The 17,137-nt window shown below is 37.7% G+C and overlaps 1 protein-coding gene and 1 pseudogene across 1 annotated transcript in view; both read right to left on the reverse strand.

The window, feature by feature from the left end:
- HORMAD2 (HORMA domain containing 2) overlaps positions 1-17,137 on the reverse strand; it is a 70,225-nt gene that overhangs the window by 24,661 nt on the left and 28,427 nt on the right. The gene's annotated exons all lie outside the window — the stretch shown is intronic.
- Positions 129-2,143, reverse strand: LOC131742719 (serine/threonine-protein kinase PAK 1 pseudogene; annotated as a pseudogene).

Below are 17,137 nucleotides of genomic sequence, written 5' to 3' on the forward strand. Positions count from 1 at the left end.
GAGACAATTCTGTAAGCATTAAGGAGAGCAGGATGCCGTAAAAAGGAACACTCAGAGAACAACAAAAGGTTGTGAGTGAGTTTTGAAAGAAAAATCTCAACCGACTAAAAATTGATAATGTTATAAAGCCAAAAATTTATACAGTCAAGAACTGATTGGTGGGGGAAGGATTTTGCTATGTAGAAATAGGAGTCCAAGGGTTTATTCATATAAGCCCTTGATCATAAACCACCCTCACATCCACAGATTGGGAGCAAATTCCTTATTTTTAAATGGCCGTCATCCGATTAGTCAACTGCAGTTCTCTTCAATGCTGGGCACATGGTTTTCAAGGATCAAAGTCTTGAGAGCACTAGATCAGGAAAGGGGAGGAGCAAGACAAGGAAGAGCATCAGGGGCTGGAATTTCCGAAATGAGCATTTATTTCACAGAAGGCTTGGCACAATGAGGCTGGGGTGACATGGTTTTAGTGATCGTTCTTGGTTGCCTCCTTTGCTGCAGCAATCAGTGGAGAGGCTGGAGAGGGGCTTGGCAATCTTCAGGAACTGATGCTACAACAGCTCTTTAGCTGAACCTCTCCTCCACATCCATTTCAAAACAGCAGTTCAGAAAGTCTCGGAAGATAGCTGACAGCTTATCTGGGTTCTGAAGCTCCGGGGTCCCATTGGTGGTGATGAGGTACAAGGCTCTCAGAGGATTTTCATTAAGGTATGGGGGCTCCCCTTCAATCATTTCGATGGCCATGATGCCCAGGGACCAAATGTCAACCTTAGGCCCATAGGCCTTCCGTGTCACAACCTCTGGTGCCATCCATTACGGTGTTCCCACCATAGTGCTCCGTTTGCTCTGCTCTGGGGTGATCTGGGCACAGAATCAAAAATCAGTTAGCTTGACAAAGCCATCCATTCCCAACAGGATGGTGTCACTTTTGATGTCTCCATGAATAACTTGGCTCGAATGCAGAAACTCCAAAGCCTGCAGGCACTCACGGCACATAGCTGCAATCTGGCCTTCATCCATGCAGGTTTCTGTTAGCACGTCTGTCAAAGAACCTCCAGCCAAATATTCCATGACAACCCATAGCTCATCTCCCACGAGGTAACTGTCCAAGTAGTTCACAATATTTGGGTTCTTGTTTTCCCTCATGACCAGGATCTCATTAATAATCAGCTCTTTCTTTGGCTGCTGCTGAAGGTTCATCTGCTTAATGGCCACCTCCTGTCTTGTGGCCACATCCATTGCAGTGTACACAGTGCCTGAAGCACCTTGTCCAATCTTCTCAAACCGTGTGTATTTCTTCTTAGGATCGCCCACACTCACTGTGCTCCGTAATTTCTCCAAGATCTCCTTATCAGACATTTTAGGCTCCTTCTTCTGCTTCGGGTCAGAGCATCTGGTGGAGTGGTATTATTCTCAATAGGTGAAATGGGAGATGTAGCCACATCCCGAGTTGGAGTAATAGGAAGTGGTTCAATCACGGACAATGTGTATATAGATTTTGTGTGCTCTGGGCGTGGAGCAATCACTGGAGGTGGGGTAGCATCATCATCATCATCTTCATCTTCTGAAACTGGTAGCACTGCAGGGGTCTCAGATACTGTCTTCACGTTCAAAGTATTAGAAGAATTATAATCCTCAGCTGATTTATCTGTAAAGCTCATGTCCTTCTGGCTATTGGAGGTCTGGTTCGAGTTATAAAATTCTAATACATCCAGGACAGCCTGCGGGTTTTTCTTCTGCTCTGACTTAGTGATTTTTGAGGTCTGAAGCAAGCAGGCCCACTGCTCTGGCATCCCTGTAAACTCACCTGTGACAGCATCAAAACCAACGTGAATCGTGTGCTCAAAATCTGAAGGAAGAGAAATCTCTGGCCGTTCCTTCTCCTTCTTTTTATTTGTTTTATCACCAGGTAAGATGACTCGGTAAAACCGGTCCTTCTTTTTCTTCTCCTCTGGGTTTGGAGGCAGAGGTTTGGAACCGTGGTTTAGGGTTCCAGCATCTTTGTTGCCAGCTCCAATCATAGTGCTGGTATTTCTCATCGGAGGGGCTGGGGGTTTGTCTTGAATATCTAGGCCGTTATTCGACATTGTCACCACCAGCAGCAGCTACTGGTGGCGGGAGATGGCCCCCACATCTGTGCCTACGGTTTTTGTAGCAGAGCCGCACCTCCTTCACACCTGGCCGGCTGCCCAATACCCTGGGCTCCACCCAGGTGGCTCTACTTGGCTGGGGCCAGGCTCCCAGCAGCTTGGCCGCCCCAGCTCTGGCTCCAGGGCGCAGCACGCTCCCGCCCTCGCCTATCAGTGATCTTTTGATTGTTACCATTGTAACTCTTTTGGGGGCACCATGAACTGCACTCATATAAGACAATGAACTTAATCAATAAATGTTTTGTGAGTTCTGACTGCACCACCACCTGGTCGTTCCCCATCTCTCTCCCTCTCCCCAGGACTCTCTATTCTCTGAACACAACAATATTGAAATTAGGCCAATTAATAACCCTACAATGGCCTCTAAGTGTTCAAGTGAGAGGAAGAGTTGAATGTCTTTCACTTGAAATAAAAAAGTTTGTTTTTTTTAAAGATTAAATAAAGGAAGGCATGTCAAAAGCCATACTAGGCCCAAAGCTAGGCCTCTTGTGTCAAACAGTTAGCCAAGCTGTGAGAGCAAAGGAAAAATTTTTGAAGGAAATAAAAAATGCTACTCCAATGAACACATGAATGATAAGAAAGCAAACAGTCTTGCTGATATAGAGAAAGTTTTAGTGGTCTGGATAGAAGATAAACCAGCCAAAGCACTGCCTTAAACCAAAGCCTAATCCAGAGCAAGGTCCTAATTCTCTTCAATTTTATGAAGGCTTAGAGAGGTGAAGAAGCTGCAGAAGAAAAGTTTGAGGCTAGCAGAGGTTGGTTCATGACGTTTAAGGAAAGAAGCCATGTCCATAACATGAAAGTGGATAAAGCAGCAAGTTCTGATGTAGAAGCTGCAGCAAGTTATCCAGAAGTTCTAGCCAAGATAATTAATGAAGGTAGCTACACTAAATAACAGATTTTCAGTGTAAATGAAACAGCCTTATATTGGAAGAAGATGCCATCTAGGACTTTCATAGCTACAGAGGAAACACCAATGCCTGACTTCAAAGCTTCAAAGGACAGGATGACTCTCTTGTTAGGGGCCAATACTGCTGGTGACTTGAAGTTGAAGCCAGTGTTTACTTACCATTCTGAAAATCCTGGGGCCCTTAAAATTATTCTAAATCTACTCTGCCTGTGCTCTATAAATGGAGTAACAGGGCTTCCCTGGTGGCGCAGTGGTTGAGAGTCCACCTGCCGATGCAGGGGATGCGGGTTCGTGCCCCTGTCTGGGAGGATCCCACATGCCGCGGAGCGGCTGGTCCTGTGAGCCATGGCCGCTGAGCCTGCGCGTCTGGAGCCTGTGCTCCGCAACGGGAGAGGCCACAACAGTGAGAGGCCCGCGTACCAAAAAAAAAAAAAAAAAAAAAGAATAACAGAGCCTGGATGACAGTATGTCTATTGATAACACTGTTGAGACCTGTTGCTCAGGAAAAAAAAAAATTCCTTTCAAAATATTATTGCTCATTGACAATGTACCTGGTCACTCAAGAGCTCTGACGGAGATGTACAATGAGATTAATGTTGTTTTCATGCCTGCTAATACAACATCCATTCTGCAGCCCACCAATCAAGGACTAATTTTGACTTTCAAGCCTTATTATTTAAGAAATAAATTTCACTACAACAAAGGAAGCAAGAAAATATACAATGGAGAAAAGACAGTCTCTTCAATAAGTGGTACCGGGAAAACTGGACAGCTACATGTAAAAGAATGAAATTAGAACATTCTCTAACACCATCTACAAAAGTAAACTCAAAATGGATTAAAGACCTAAATGTAAGACTGGATACTATAAAACTCCTAGAGGAAAACAAAGACAGAACACTCTTTGACATAAATCACAGCAATAATTTTTTGGATCCGTCTCCTAAAAGTAAAGGAAATAAAAGCAAAAATAAACAAATGAGGGCTAATTAAACTTAAAAGCTTTTGCACAGCAAAGGAAACCATGGACAAAATGAAAAGACAACCTACAGAATGGGAGAAAATATTTGCAAATGACATGACCAACAAGGGATTAATATCCAACATATATAAACAGTTTATATAACTCAACATCAAAAAAACCAAACAACCCGATTAAAAAATGGGCAGAAGAAACAAATATTTTTCCAAAGAGGAAACGCAGATGACCAACAGGCACATGAAAAGATCCTCATCAGGGAAATGCAAATCAAAACCGCAATGAGATATCACCTTAGACCTGTTAGAAGAGACTCCTGGAGAAATTCAATAATATGTATTTAATGTATTGTTCAATCTATAACATAAGGAAGTATAATATATGTGCCAATATGAGCACAAAGGACTCGAGTGGGAACAAAGCTGCTTTGGACTAAGAAAATGACTACAGATGGCAGAGTAATAATTATGACAATGTATTGCTGGGTGTGTAACATTATAGGTGTAATATTAATAGCAATAATACCACAGTAAAGAGGGAAAGGGAACAGAGCTATATAGGAGTAACACTGCTAAATCTCCCTGGAATTAAATTAGCATAAACCTGAAGGTAATTCTGATGAGTTAAGTTGTATATGATAGAGTAACCAATAAAAAAAACCCAAAAAATTTAGTGAAAAAATGTTTAATTTTAAATGCTTCATTAAAAATATTCACTCAATACAAAAGAAAGCAGTAAAGGAGACTAGAGGAACAAAAAAGACAAACACATAGAAAATGAAAAGTAAAATGGTAGTCATAAATCCTACTTTATCAATAATAACATTAGGGACTTCCCTGGTGGTCCAGTGGTTGAGGCTTCGCCTTCCAGTGTAGGGGGTGCAGGTTCTATCCCTGGTCGGGGAGCTGGGATCCCGCATGCCTCACAGCCAAAAAACCAAGATGTAAAACAGAAGCAATATTGTAATGAATTCAATAAAGACTTTAAAATAATAATAATAAAGATTAGTGTGAATGGATTAAACAATCCCATCAAAAGGCAGCTATTGTTACTGGAGATAATGAGGGACATTTTATGATGATAAAAGGGCCAATCCATCAAGAAGATAAAATAATTATAAACATATATACACACCTAACAATAGAACACAAAATTACATAAGCAAAATCTGACAGAAGTGAAGGGAGAAACAGGCAATTCAACAATAACAGTTGAGGACTTCAATACCCCAATTTTAGTAATGAGTAGAACAGCTAGACAGAAGATTAATAAGGAAATAAAAGGACTGAAAAATAGTATAAACCAACTAGACCTAACAGACATCTATAAAACACTATATCCAATAATAGCAGAATACACATTCTTCCCATGTGGAACATTCCCCAGCAAAGACCATATGTTAAATCATAAAAGAAATCTCAAATAAATTTAAAAGGATAAAAATAATTAAAAGTATGTTCTCTGACTACAGTGGAATAAAGTTGGAAATCAAGAACAGAATAAAATTGAGGAAACACACAAATACATGAAAATTAAACAACACACTCCTAAATAACCAATGTGTCAAAAAAGAAATCAAAAGAGAAGTCAGAAGATCATTTCAGATGAATAAAAAAGAAGATACAACAGAACAAAACATAACACTGCTAAAACAGCAGTGCTTAGAGGGAATTTAATAGGTGTAAATGCCTATATTAAGAAAGAAGAAAGATCTTAAAGAACCTAAACTTCCTCCTTAAAAGTGCAAACTAAATCTAAAACAAGCAGAAGAAAGGTAATAAAGACTGTATTGGAAATTTATGAAATGGAGAATACAAAAAACAATAGAGAAAACTGATGAATCCATAAGGGGGTTCTTTGAAAGATCAACAGAATTGACAAACCTGTAGCCAAGAAAACAAGAGAGAAGACTCAAATTACTAGAATCAGAAGTAAAACAGCAGGGCTTCCCTGGTGGCACAATGGTTAAGAATCCGCCTGCCAATGCAGGGGACACGGGTTCGAGCCCTGGTCCAGGAAGATCCCACATGCCTGGAAGCAACTAAGCCCATGCACCACAACTACTGAGCCTGTGCTCTAGAGCCCATGAGCCACAACTACTGAAGCCCGCGTGCCTAGAGCCCGTGCTCTGCAACAAGAGACGCCACCGCAATGAGAAGCCCGTGCACCACAATGAAGAGTAGGCTCCTGCTCGCCGCAACTAGAGAAAGCCCACACGCAGCCAAAAATAAATAAATAAAAATAAATAAATTTGGGCTTCCCTGGTGGCGCAGTGGTTGAGAGTCCGCCTGCCAATGCAGGGGACACCGGTTCGTGCCCCAGTCCGGGAAGATCCCGCGTGCCACGGAGCGGCTGGGCCCATGAGCCATGGCCGCTGAGCCTGTGCGTCCGGAGCCTGTGCTCCGCAACGGGAGAGGCCACAGCAGTGAGAGGCCCGCGTACCACAAATAAATAAATAAAATTTTAAAAAAGAAATAAAACAGCAAACATTACTACTGACTTTACAAAAATATAAGAAAGCAGTATAAAGGAGTACTACAACCAGTTATTTGTCAAGAGATAACATAGCTGAAATAATAAATTCCTAGAAAGATACAAACTACTAAAACTGACTCAAAAAGAAATATCAATAGAAAATCTAAATAGATCTATAACAAGTGAAGAGACTGAATAAATAATAAGTTTAAAACTACCCAGAAAGAAAAACCCAGACCCAGCTAACTTATTTTAATTCAAAGAAAAACTAATGCAAACTCTCCACAAACTATAGAAAAAGAGTGAACACTTCCCGACTCATTTTATGAGGCCAATGTTATCCTGATACCAAACCAGACAAAGACATCACAAGAAGAGAAAACTATAGATTAATATCTCTTATACATGTGGACATAAAAATCCTTAACAAAATTTTAGCAAACTGTATTCAGGAAAAAAAAAATCTATCTATCTATCTATCTATTTATCTGTCTATAAAATCTCCCATGACCAAAAGGGATTTATCCCAGAAATACAAGTTTGGTTTAATATGTAAAAATCAATTAATGTAATACATCATATCAAAATCACTTGATCATCTTAACAGAAAAAAAGCATTTGACAAAATCCAACAGCCTTTCACGATTAAAAAAAAAAACACTGAATAAACTAGGAATAGAAGGAAACTTATTCAACATGTTAGAGGGCACCTACTGAAAAACTATAGTCAATAACATACCTAATGATGAAACACTGGATGCTTTTCCTCCTAAGATCAGGAACAAGACAAGGCTGTCCATTCTCACCGCTTCTATTCAACATTGTAATGGAAGTTCTAGCCAGGGCAATTACAAAAGGAAAAGAAATAAAATGCATCCATATTGGAAAGGAAGAAGTAAAGTGTATCTATTTGCAGATGACATGATCTTGTATGTTGAAAACCCTAAAGAATCCACTACAAAACTATTAGAACTAACAAGTTCAGCAATGTATTATCTAGGGTTCTGAAGAGAAACAGAACTAACAGGATGTGTGCAACTAACATTGCTGAAAGAAATTAAAGAAAATCTAAATAAATGGATAAATATCCCATGTTCATGGATCAAAATGCTTAATATTATTAAGATGTCATTAATCCCCAAACTGATCTTGAGATTCAATGCAATCCCTATGTGAATCCTAGCAGACTTCTTTATAGAAATTGATAAGCTGATTCTCAAATTCATATGAAATTGCAAAGAACTCAGAATAACCAAAACAATCCTGAGAAAAAAGAAAGAAGTAGGAGGACTCATACTTGATTCAAAACTTATTACAAAACAATGGTAATCAGGACAGTGTGGTACTGGCATAAGGATAGACACATAGACTAATGGAATAGAATTGAGAGTCCCAAAATAAAACCATCTGTCTATGGTCAACTGATTTTGACAAGAGCACTAGGACCATTTCAGGGAGAAAGAATAGTCTTTTGAACAAATGGTGTTGAAATATCCACATGCAAAAGCATGCTGTCAGATTCTTACCTCACGCCATATACTAAAATTGACTCTCAAACTGTATCAAAGATCTAAATGTAAGAGCTAAAACTATAAAACTCCTAGAAGGAAACAAAGGAGTAAATCTTCATGACCTTGGATTTGGCAAAGGATTCTTGGATATCACATACACACATCGCACAAAGCATAAGCAACAAGAGAAAAAATGTATAACTTGGACTTGATCAAAATTAAAAACCATTTGTGCTTCAAAGGACACCATCACAAAAATGAAAAGACAACTCATAGAATGGGAGAAAATATTTCCAAGTCATACATCTGTTAAGAGACTGTACCCAGGAAATAAAGAATTTTTACACCTCAATAGTTTTTATTGTTGTTTACAAATAACCTAACTTAAAAATGGGCAAAATATCTGAATAAACATTTCTCCATGAAAGATATATAAACGGACAATAAACAATGATATCACTAGTTGCTACAGATATAGAAATCATAACAATGAGATACCAGTTACTTCATACCTACTAGGATGGCTAGAATCAAAAAAATGACATAAGTCTTGTGGATGTGAAGAAAATTAGAACTTGCATACACTGCAGGGGGAAATATAAAATGGTGCAGCCACTTTAGAAGACAGTTTTGGAGTTCTTCAAATGAGTAAACAGAGTTAATAGGACCTAGCAATGCCACTCCTAGGTATATACCCAAGAGAATTAAAAATAGGTGTTCCAAAAAACTTGTATATGAATGTTTTTTCATTTTGTTGTTGTTGTTGTTGGCATGATGCAGGATCTTAGTTCCCTGACCAGGGATCGAACCCGTGCCCCCTGCAGTGGAAGCACGGAGTCTTAACCACTGGACCGCCAGGGAAGTCCCACATGACTGTTTATAGTAGCATTATTCATAATAGCCAAAAGGTGGAAACAACCTAATTGTCCATCACTGATGAATAGATAAACATGTGGTCTACCCGTACAATGGAATATTATTCAGCCATAAAAAAGGATGAAGCACCAATACATGCTACCACATGGGTGAAACTTGAAAACATAATGCTAAGTGAAAGAAGCCAGTCACAAAACACAATATATTGTGTGACTTCACTTATATGAAATATTCAGAATAAGAAAATCTATAGAGACAGAAAATAGATTAATGGTTGCTTAAGACTTGGGGGAGAGACGGAAAGAGGAAATAGGGAGATGATAGTTAAAGGGTATGGGGTTCCTTTTGGGGTGATGAAAATGTTCTAAGATTGACTGTGATGATAGTTGCACAACTCTTTGAACGTACTAAAAACCATTGAATTGTATACTTTAAGTGGGCAATTCGTATGGTATATGAATTATATCTCAATAAAGCTGTTCAAGAAAAAATGTTGTATAAATAGAATCATACAGTATGTAGTCTTTTGATTCTGGCTTCTTTCACTTAGCATGATGTATTTGCAACTGATCCATGATGTTGCAGGTACCAGTAGTTTGTTCTTTTTTATTTTAAATTTATCCATTCTCCCATTAAGGAACATCTTGGTTGTTTCCAGTTTGGGGAGATTACAAATAATGTCAATATAAACATTTGTATACATGTTTTTGTGTAAACATAGGTTATCATTGCACTTGGTATAATAGTTGTTTTAAAGTCCTTATCTGCTAATTTTATGATTGTTGGCATTTCTGGGTCTCCTTCTATTGACTAATTTTCCTTGGTTATGGGTCAGTTTTTCTGCTGCTTTACATGTGAATTAATTGTTATCGGATTCTGGACAATAAGATTTTACATAATTGAGTGTTTGGACTTTGTTTTCCTCTAAAAAGTGTTGAATGTTATTTTGGCAGGCAAATAAGCTTGATCCTTTTTTCAAGGCTTGTTTTTAAGCTGTTAGAATTCAGTTTGGAGGCCTTCACTAAAGGATTGGTTTAGCTTTTATGCTAAGGTGTAACCCTTCTGGAGTCTCTATTGAATGTTCCAGGTGTTCAACAAGGTCTCTCCACATAACTGATCGTTATGTGAATGTCTGTCAGTCTTGTGAGAGTTCTAAGAATCTTTTACAGTTCCCCCAATACTTTTCTGTGTCCAACCTTGTAGAATTTCAATCCATTCCTGAGAAGCTGAATATTCAACAAAAGACTCAAGGGATGCCAGTGATGATTTCTGGAGCTCTTTCTCTCTGTAGATCCCTCCCTTCTGATACTCTGTCCCCAGGTGCTTCAGCTTCCTCAAACTCCAGTCTATTTCTTCAACCCAGCAAGATGCCATGCTCTGCTTGGGTTCCCCCTTCCCACACCAGTGGTCCAGAAAGGACCCCCTGACAGAAGGTGCAGTTTTAAGGCTCATCTTGTTTTTCTTCTCTCAGGGATCACAGTTTTGCCCTTCCTGTTATCTAATGTCTGAAAACAGTTGCTTCATATATTTTCCCCAGTTTCCCAATTTTTTATAACAGGAGAGCAAGTCTGTTACATTATTTCTTCATGAATAAAAGTGGAAGTTAATCATTCTATAGGATTTTTGCTCTCTTGTGGGATTTTTAACATTCTCTCCTACATGAATGAATGTAAGGTTTAATGGACTGAGGATGAGCTTTGGAGCCAGAGAGACCTAGGTTCTCTGATACTGACTCTGATGCTTTCTAGTTGGGCAACCTTGGATATGCTACTTAATGTCTATGAACTTCTGTTCCTTCAGCTATAAAATGTTATGCAAAATTGTTGGGATCAATTGAAGCCATGTGTATATAAAGCCCTTTGTAGGCACTTAATAAATGCTGATTATTATTATTATTTATATAACAGCTACTTGTTCCATTTCTCCTGAGCGATTCTGAATCAGGGATTTGACGTGTTTATCGTTGTGTCTACTACCTTTGTACAGTGAGTCAAGCATGATAGGCTTCAATATAAATTTGCTGACTGAATAAATGTTGATAACTTATGGTTGATTAGAATATTTTAGGATATTATTTTAAACTTTCTTCACAATGAGCTAAGTGTAGACTTCTTTTAATGTCAGACCAGTGCCATTAGCTATAAGGTTTCTGTTTGTTCTGAATTTTGTTATCAGAGCAGGAGGAGCCCTCCATCATACAGGAAGAAGCAAATTTGAGGTGGTGGCTCCATAGAGGATATATATATATACTTCTGTTTCTAGCTCCTCTTTATCACTGTCTGAAGGACTGATCTTCTGAAGTCTTAAATCTCAATTTTGAGATCCTAATATAAATACCAAAAGAATTACTCTCCTTACAATGCCTGGGTTTGTTACAAACCATAATCTTATCTGTTTACCAACAGGCAATGTAACTTCAAATGGAAAACTAGCAGCACATATAACAAGTATTAGAAAAACTGGCCAACTGTATATAGTTCTATATAATTAAGTAACATTATCATTATATTTTTTTCCAATATGTAATTGACTAAATCTCAATAAAGTCTTTATTTTTTTAAAAAAACTCTAAATAGAGCCTAATATTATACTGGTTTTAGTATAAGGATAACATTGTATTATTTCAGATTATTACAGGCATTTTTTTAAACCAAAAAGAACATTCTCAGTCTTACTCCTTCTTTAAAAAAACAAAACTTACTTCTTTTAATGCTAGGGTTTAATAATAGTAACATCCAAAGTGTTATTACTTAAGATTACTCACTACGCTTTTCTTCTGTTGTAATATATATATATCAATATACTCTTTTTTTCTTTATGTAAATGAAACATACACAGATAATCAGAGTGGCTCTTCCCACTCACAATAATTCTCTGATATGTTACAGAGTGGTTCATTTTAAAAAAGAGATGACTTGTACGACTGATGGAAAAGTCAACCAACTTTCATTCCTCTTTTCATGGTTAACAGAGGATAACAATTATATTCTGTAATGCAGAACAGAAAAATTAATTGAAAAAAATTTCCTATTTGACAAAAAGAAACTTTGTGAAAAGGACTATACCCCATGATAAAGAGAGAATGATGTGTGGTTTTAAAGTCTGAATATTTTCTGTAGATAATGTGCCTCTTCCAAGGTTTTCAATAATCAACTCTATTTCCAAGAATCTAAGATATTCTTGCCAACACTACATTGTATCAAACAAGGCATATATGCTTCAAGAGATGTAATACTATGAAAATCATCAGACTATACCTCAAAAATGCAAAACTTCAGTTCAGAGTTTAGTGGGAGAAAATAGATTCTGAATGAAAAGGCTCTTGTTTTAATCCACTGACTAGAATACAGAGCAATTCTAAGGAAATGCAAAAAATATCTTTCTAGTCCACACTTAAATGGTACCATTTACTTTGGCACCAATGTACTTTACATTCTAATTTCTCAAAAACAAATCATTTACACTTTAATCAAATGTGTTAGCACAAAAGGTAAGAAATGGCCTTCACACAGGGAAAAAAAATGGCCTTCACACAGGGAAAAAAATGCATATATTGTTATAATATATGTATTATTTTGTGGAATTCATCAAAAAGAAAAAGCAACCCTTTCTGAGGGTACAAAAAATCATAAAGAGCTCAGAAAATTAGAAAATTACAGCCTATGGATCCCCACTTAAAAATTGATAAAAATAGGGCTTCCCTGGTGGCGCAGTCGTTGAGAGTCCGCCTGCCGATGCAGGGGACACGGGTTCGTGCCCTGGGCTGGGAAGATAACCACATGCCGCGGAGCGGTTGGGCCTGTGAGCCATGGCTGCTGAGCCTGCGCGTCGGGAGACTATGCTCCGCAACGGGAGAGGCCACAACAGTGAGAGGCCCCAACAGTGAGAGGCCCGCGTACAAAAAAAAAAAAAAAAAAAAAAAATTGATAAAAATATGAATTCCCAAAGAGCTGTAATGGCTTAATAAACTAGGACCATCAGTCTCTATAATAGATATGTGCAACATTAGCTCTCCATCTTTTCATAGCTGTCTGGATGTATCAGTAATTACTAGTCCTTTAAGGAGTCTGGGTTAACTACCTCTATTAGAAAGAAGTACTTTTCCCTCAGCATTTAAACTTAGCATAAAATTTAAATAAGATTCTACAACCAATTCAAGAACATGTGGTTATTGTCACCACATAGGTGAGTTCTTTAAAGAAGCCTGTCCAACAGTCTCTCTCTAGTGTGTATGTCTATTGCTATCCCTCCAGCTGACTGAAACAGAGAAAACAGGTCAACTTCACAGAGTACTGTCATGTGCCACTGTGTTTGTGTGTCCTTACTACCTAAGGCCTTAAGCTTAAACCACCCCTACAAGGAAGGAAAACCTGTCCTGAAGATGTTGCAGAGATAGAAAAAATAAGGACACATTTGGGACAGGGTCTTTCAGACAGTTCTACATAACCCTGTTTTGTCCTGGGATTCCTTGGTCTCTTTACTTGGGTTCTGTGTCCTATTTTCCAAGTGGAGTTAGGCTTTAAGAGTTCTTATCATCTAAGAAATTTTAAATTTCAAGTTTATCTCTAATCATTTCTGAATCCATTGCCAAACTATGATCTCAGTTTTACATTGTTCTTCAGATCTTAAGGATCACAACAGAAAATGAAGAGTACAAATATTGAATAATTTCAACTACTGGTAGAAATCTTTTATATTTGTCTTTCTGTGCCTGAGATAAGAAATAACCTGAAAAAGAAAATTGTATTAAAATATTTTTTTCAATCTTACAATAACCTCACAAGATGATTATGTTAAATTACTTCTTTACTATGGATCACTGGTGAAAAAGCAGTATAAGCTGTTTGATCAAGATTTTGTAAACTTTATATTTTAATAGAAAAAATTTATGATTTAAAAAAGTTTTAAAAAAATCTTTGAGTTAAAGTTTACGAAAAGTAGAGATTTCAGCAAAGCCAGGTAGGATACAGGGAAAGATGTGGAAGGTTCAGAATTGGAATTCCAAATCATAGAAACAGAAGTTCTGATGCTACCACACTGTACTTTCCAACTTGCCTGGAACGTCCTCTGCCTTAATCTCTGCCAATCAAACTGATATATCTATAAAATCAACTCAATGAAACCTTCCCACACAGTGCCAATTTACCTTTATTTCTGTATCCTAAGAGCACAGGCTTTGGAGTCCAACTGCCTTGATTTGAATTCTGGCCCTGCTACTTATTCACTGTATCTGTAGCCTTGGGCTAATTTCTCTAAGTCTCAGTTTTCTCCTTTGTAAAATCAGGATAATAATAGAATCTACCTCATAAAATAGCTGGGAAGATTTAAAGTGATAATACATGTGAAGCCCTGAGTACCATGCTCAGTATTGTTAGTTAATATTATTTCTATCATTCATATACTCTCCAGTATTATTTTTCTTTATATCATGTAGATATTGTCTCTTCAGCTAGAGTTCTCAAAGGTAGAAACTATATTTTATATGTCTTAATTTTCCTCAAGGCATGTGGGATCCTCCTGGACCGGGGCACAAACCTGCATCCCCTGCATCGGCAGGTGGACTCTCAACCACGGCGCCACCAGGGAAGCCCCATTATTGTCTTAATAGGAATTCAAAATATAACCCAGGGAATCTTAGCATGGAAGGGACCTCAGAGGTCAGTCTAGTTCAACCTTCCCCCTAAATCATGATTTTCTCTTGCAACACCCTAGAGACAATCATCTATACTCTATCTTGAACATAGTATATACCTGTACTTGAACACAGCTGTCGACAAAGCATTCACCCTTCTCAAGACAGTCAGTTTTATCAAGTAGTTGTCATTTTTAGAAAATCCATCCTGAGGAGGTAGAGAAGCTGGAAGTTTCTGTAAAATGATAATACTCATTTGAGAGCTATACAAATTTTCAGGCTCTGTAAATTTCACTCCTGATACTATAGCCTTAGAAAATAAGGGAAGATTCTGCCATACATACAAAGGTATTTATTATAACACCATTTATAATAGTAAAATCAGGAATTAACTTAAATATTTAATGTAGGAAAATGGTATAATACCTAAATGGAATAAAAAGTTCATTAAAATTAAAAATATGAACAGTAAGGTGAGACATAGTTATAAAATTAATATTAAGTATAAAATTATCAATAAAACAAATTTATATTTATAGCATGATTAAAATCATGTATAAATATATGTATATCTGTGGAAAATGACTAGATGGGATGGAACATATAAAAATGAAAACAGGGACTTCCCTGGCAGTCCAGCGGTTAAGACTCTGTGCTTCCACTGCAGGGGGCACAGATTTGATCCCTGGTTGGGGAACTACGATCCCACATGCCGTGATGTGGCAAAAAAAAAAAAAAAAGGAAAGAAAACAGTACTGATGGGATGGTAGGACAGCTGAAAGATTTGCACTGCTTTTAAAATTACTTTAGGGCTTCCCTGGTGGCGCAGTGGTTGAGAATCCGCCTGCCGGTGCAGGGGACGCGGGTTCATGCCCCAGTCCGGGAAGATCCCACATGCCGCCAAGCAGCTGGGCCCGTGAGCCGTGGCCTCTGAGCCTGCGCGTCCGGAGCCTGTGCTCCGCAACGGGAGAGGCCACAACAGTGAGAGGCCCGCGTACCGCAAAACAAGAAAACAAAAACAAAACAAAAAAAAATTACTTTAATATCATTATGATATTGCTTTAAAATTTTTTAAGAGAAAGTTCTTCCTTCTCTTGAGCCAAAATCAACCTCTGCACACCTCACCCAGCCAATGTAATTTTCATTTTCTGGCTCTCATTCTGACCTTTGAAATTACACAAAATAAATCAACTTGAAATATTTGAAAATGATCATCATAGTTTTAGTACCCTCACTTTCTGGCACTCTGGAAGACAAATTAGAGGGGCAATGCTGACATCAGGGAGACTCAGTTAGGAGGCTCAGCTGTCCTTCACCAAGAAAGCAGTGATGACAGCCTGAATCACTACAATGGCAACAGGGCCAGACTGGCGAAGTATTTCAGATACAAAACAGACGGAAATGGTAACCAAAAGGCTGTGAAAAGTGAGAAGAAAATAGGAGTTGAACACATTCCTGGTTAGGCTGCTTGGTAAAGTTTTAATGAAATACAAAGATAAGGAACCTGGGAGGAAGAAGAGCATGTTTGGTAAGAAGTTGAAATTCCATTTGATACTGAATTCGAGGTACTCGTAGAATATATATGTCTATATATTGATGGAGAGATCAGTTTGGAATAAGGGAGACAAAACCAAACCAGAGAAATAGAAGAAGGCAAAGATAAAAGCAAAACATGAGCAAAATAGATAAACAAAGCAACAGAAGAGATCAGCACAACTAAGAGATGACTTTGAAAAGAGTAATAAAAAATACTGATTTGGGGCCAATCTAACCAAGAAAAACAAATGGGGCACAAATAAATACCAGATATAAAAACAGGGAAATAACTACAGAAGCAGAAGCAATTTTAAAAATTATGAGACCTCCATGAATAACGTCATACCAAAATATATAAATACTTGAAGACGGGGAGAGAAAGGTCAGTTATTTATATTTTTGGTATGATATTATTCATGGAGGTATCTTATAATTTAAAAAATCACTTCTGTTTCTGCAGCTATTTCTCCTTGTTAGAGAAAAACATAGACTACATCTCTGTAAACTTTAGAGTGGATAAAATTTTTTAAATAAAAACTGCCAAAGATAGCTGAAAAGATTGATAAGTTGAACTATATTAAAATTAATATTCTGTTCATCACAATACACCGTTAAGAGAGTAAAAAGGCAAGTTCGAAAGTTGAAGAGATATTCACAATACATGTATCTGACAAAGGACTTATATGTGGAATATATATTCAGAACTCCTACAAATCCATAAGAATGAAAGACAAACCCAATAGAACCCAATAGAAAAATGACAAATGACTTGAAAAGACATTTCACAAAAGAGGACATCCAACATGGCCAATAAACATGTGAAAAGGTGCTCATCTTCATTAGTCATCAGGAAACTGCAAATTAAAACCACAATGACCTACCACTACACACCCACCAGAATGGCTAAAATTAAAAAGATGGAAAATGCCAACAATTGGTGAGGATGTGGAGCAACCAAAACTTGCTGATGGAAGTGTAAATTGGCACAAGCACTTTGGAAATTGTTTTGTAGTATCTATTAAAGCTAAATGTCTCATATCCTGTGACCCAGCAATTCTACTCCTAGTA

This window comes from Kogia breviceps, chromosome 15, assembly GCF_026419965.1.
Source record: "Kogia breviceps isolate mKogBre1 chromosome 15, mKogBre1 haplotype 1, whole genome shotgun sequence".
Taxonomy (NCBI): domain Eukaryota; kingdom Metazoa; phylum Chordata; class Mammalia; order Artiodactyla; family Physeteridae; genus Kogia; species Kogia breviceps.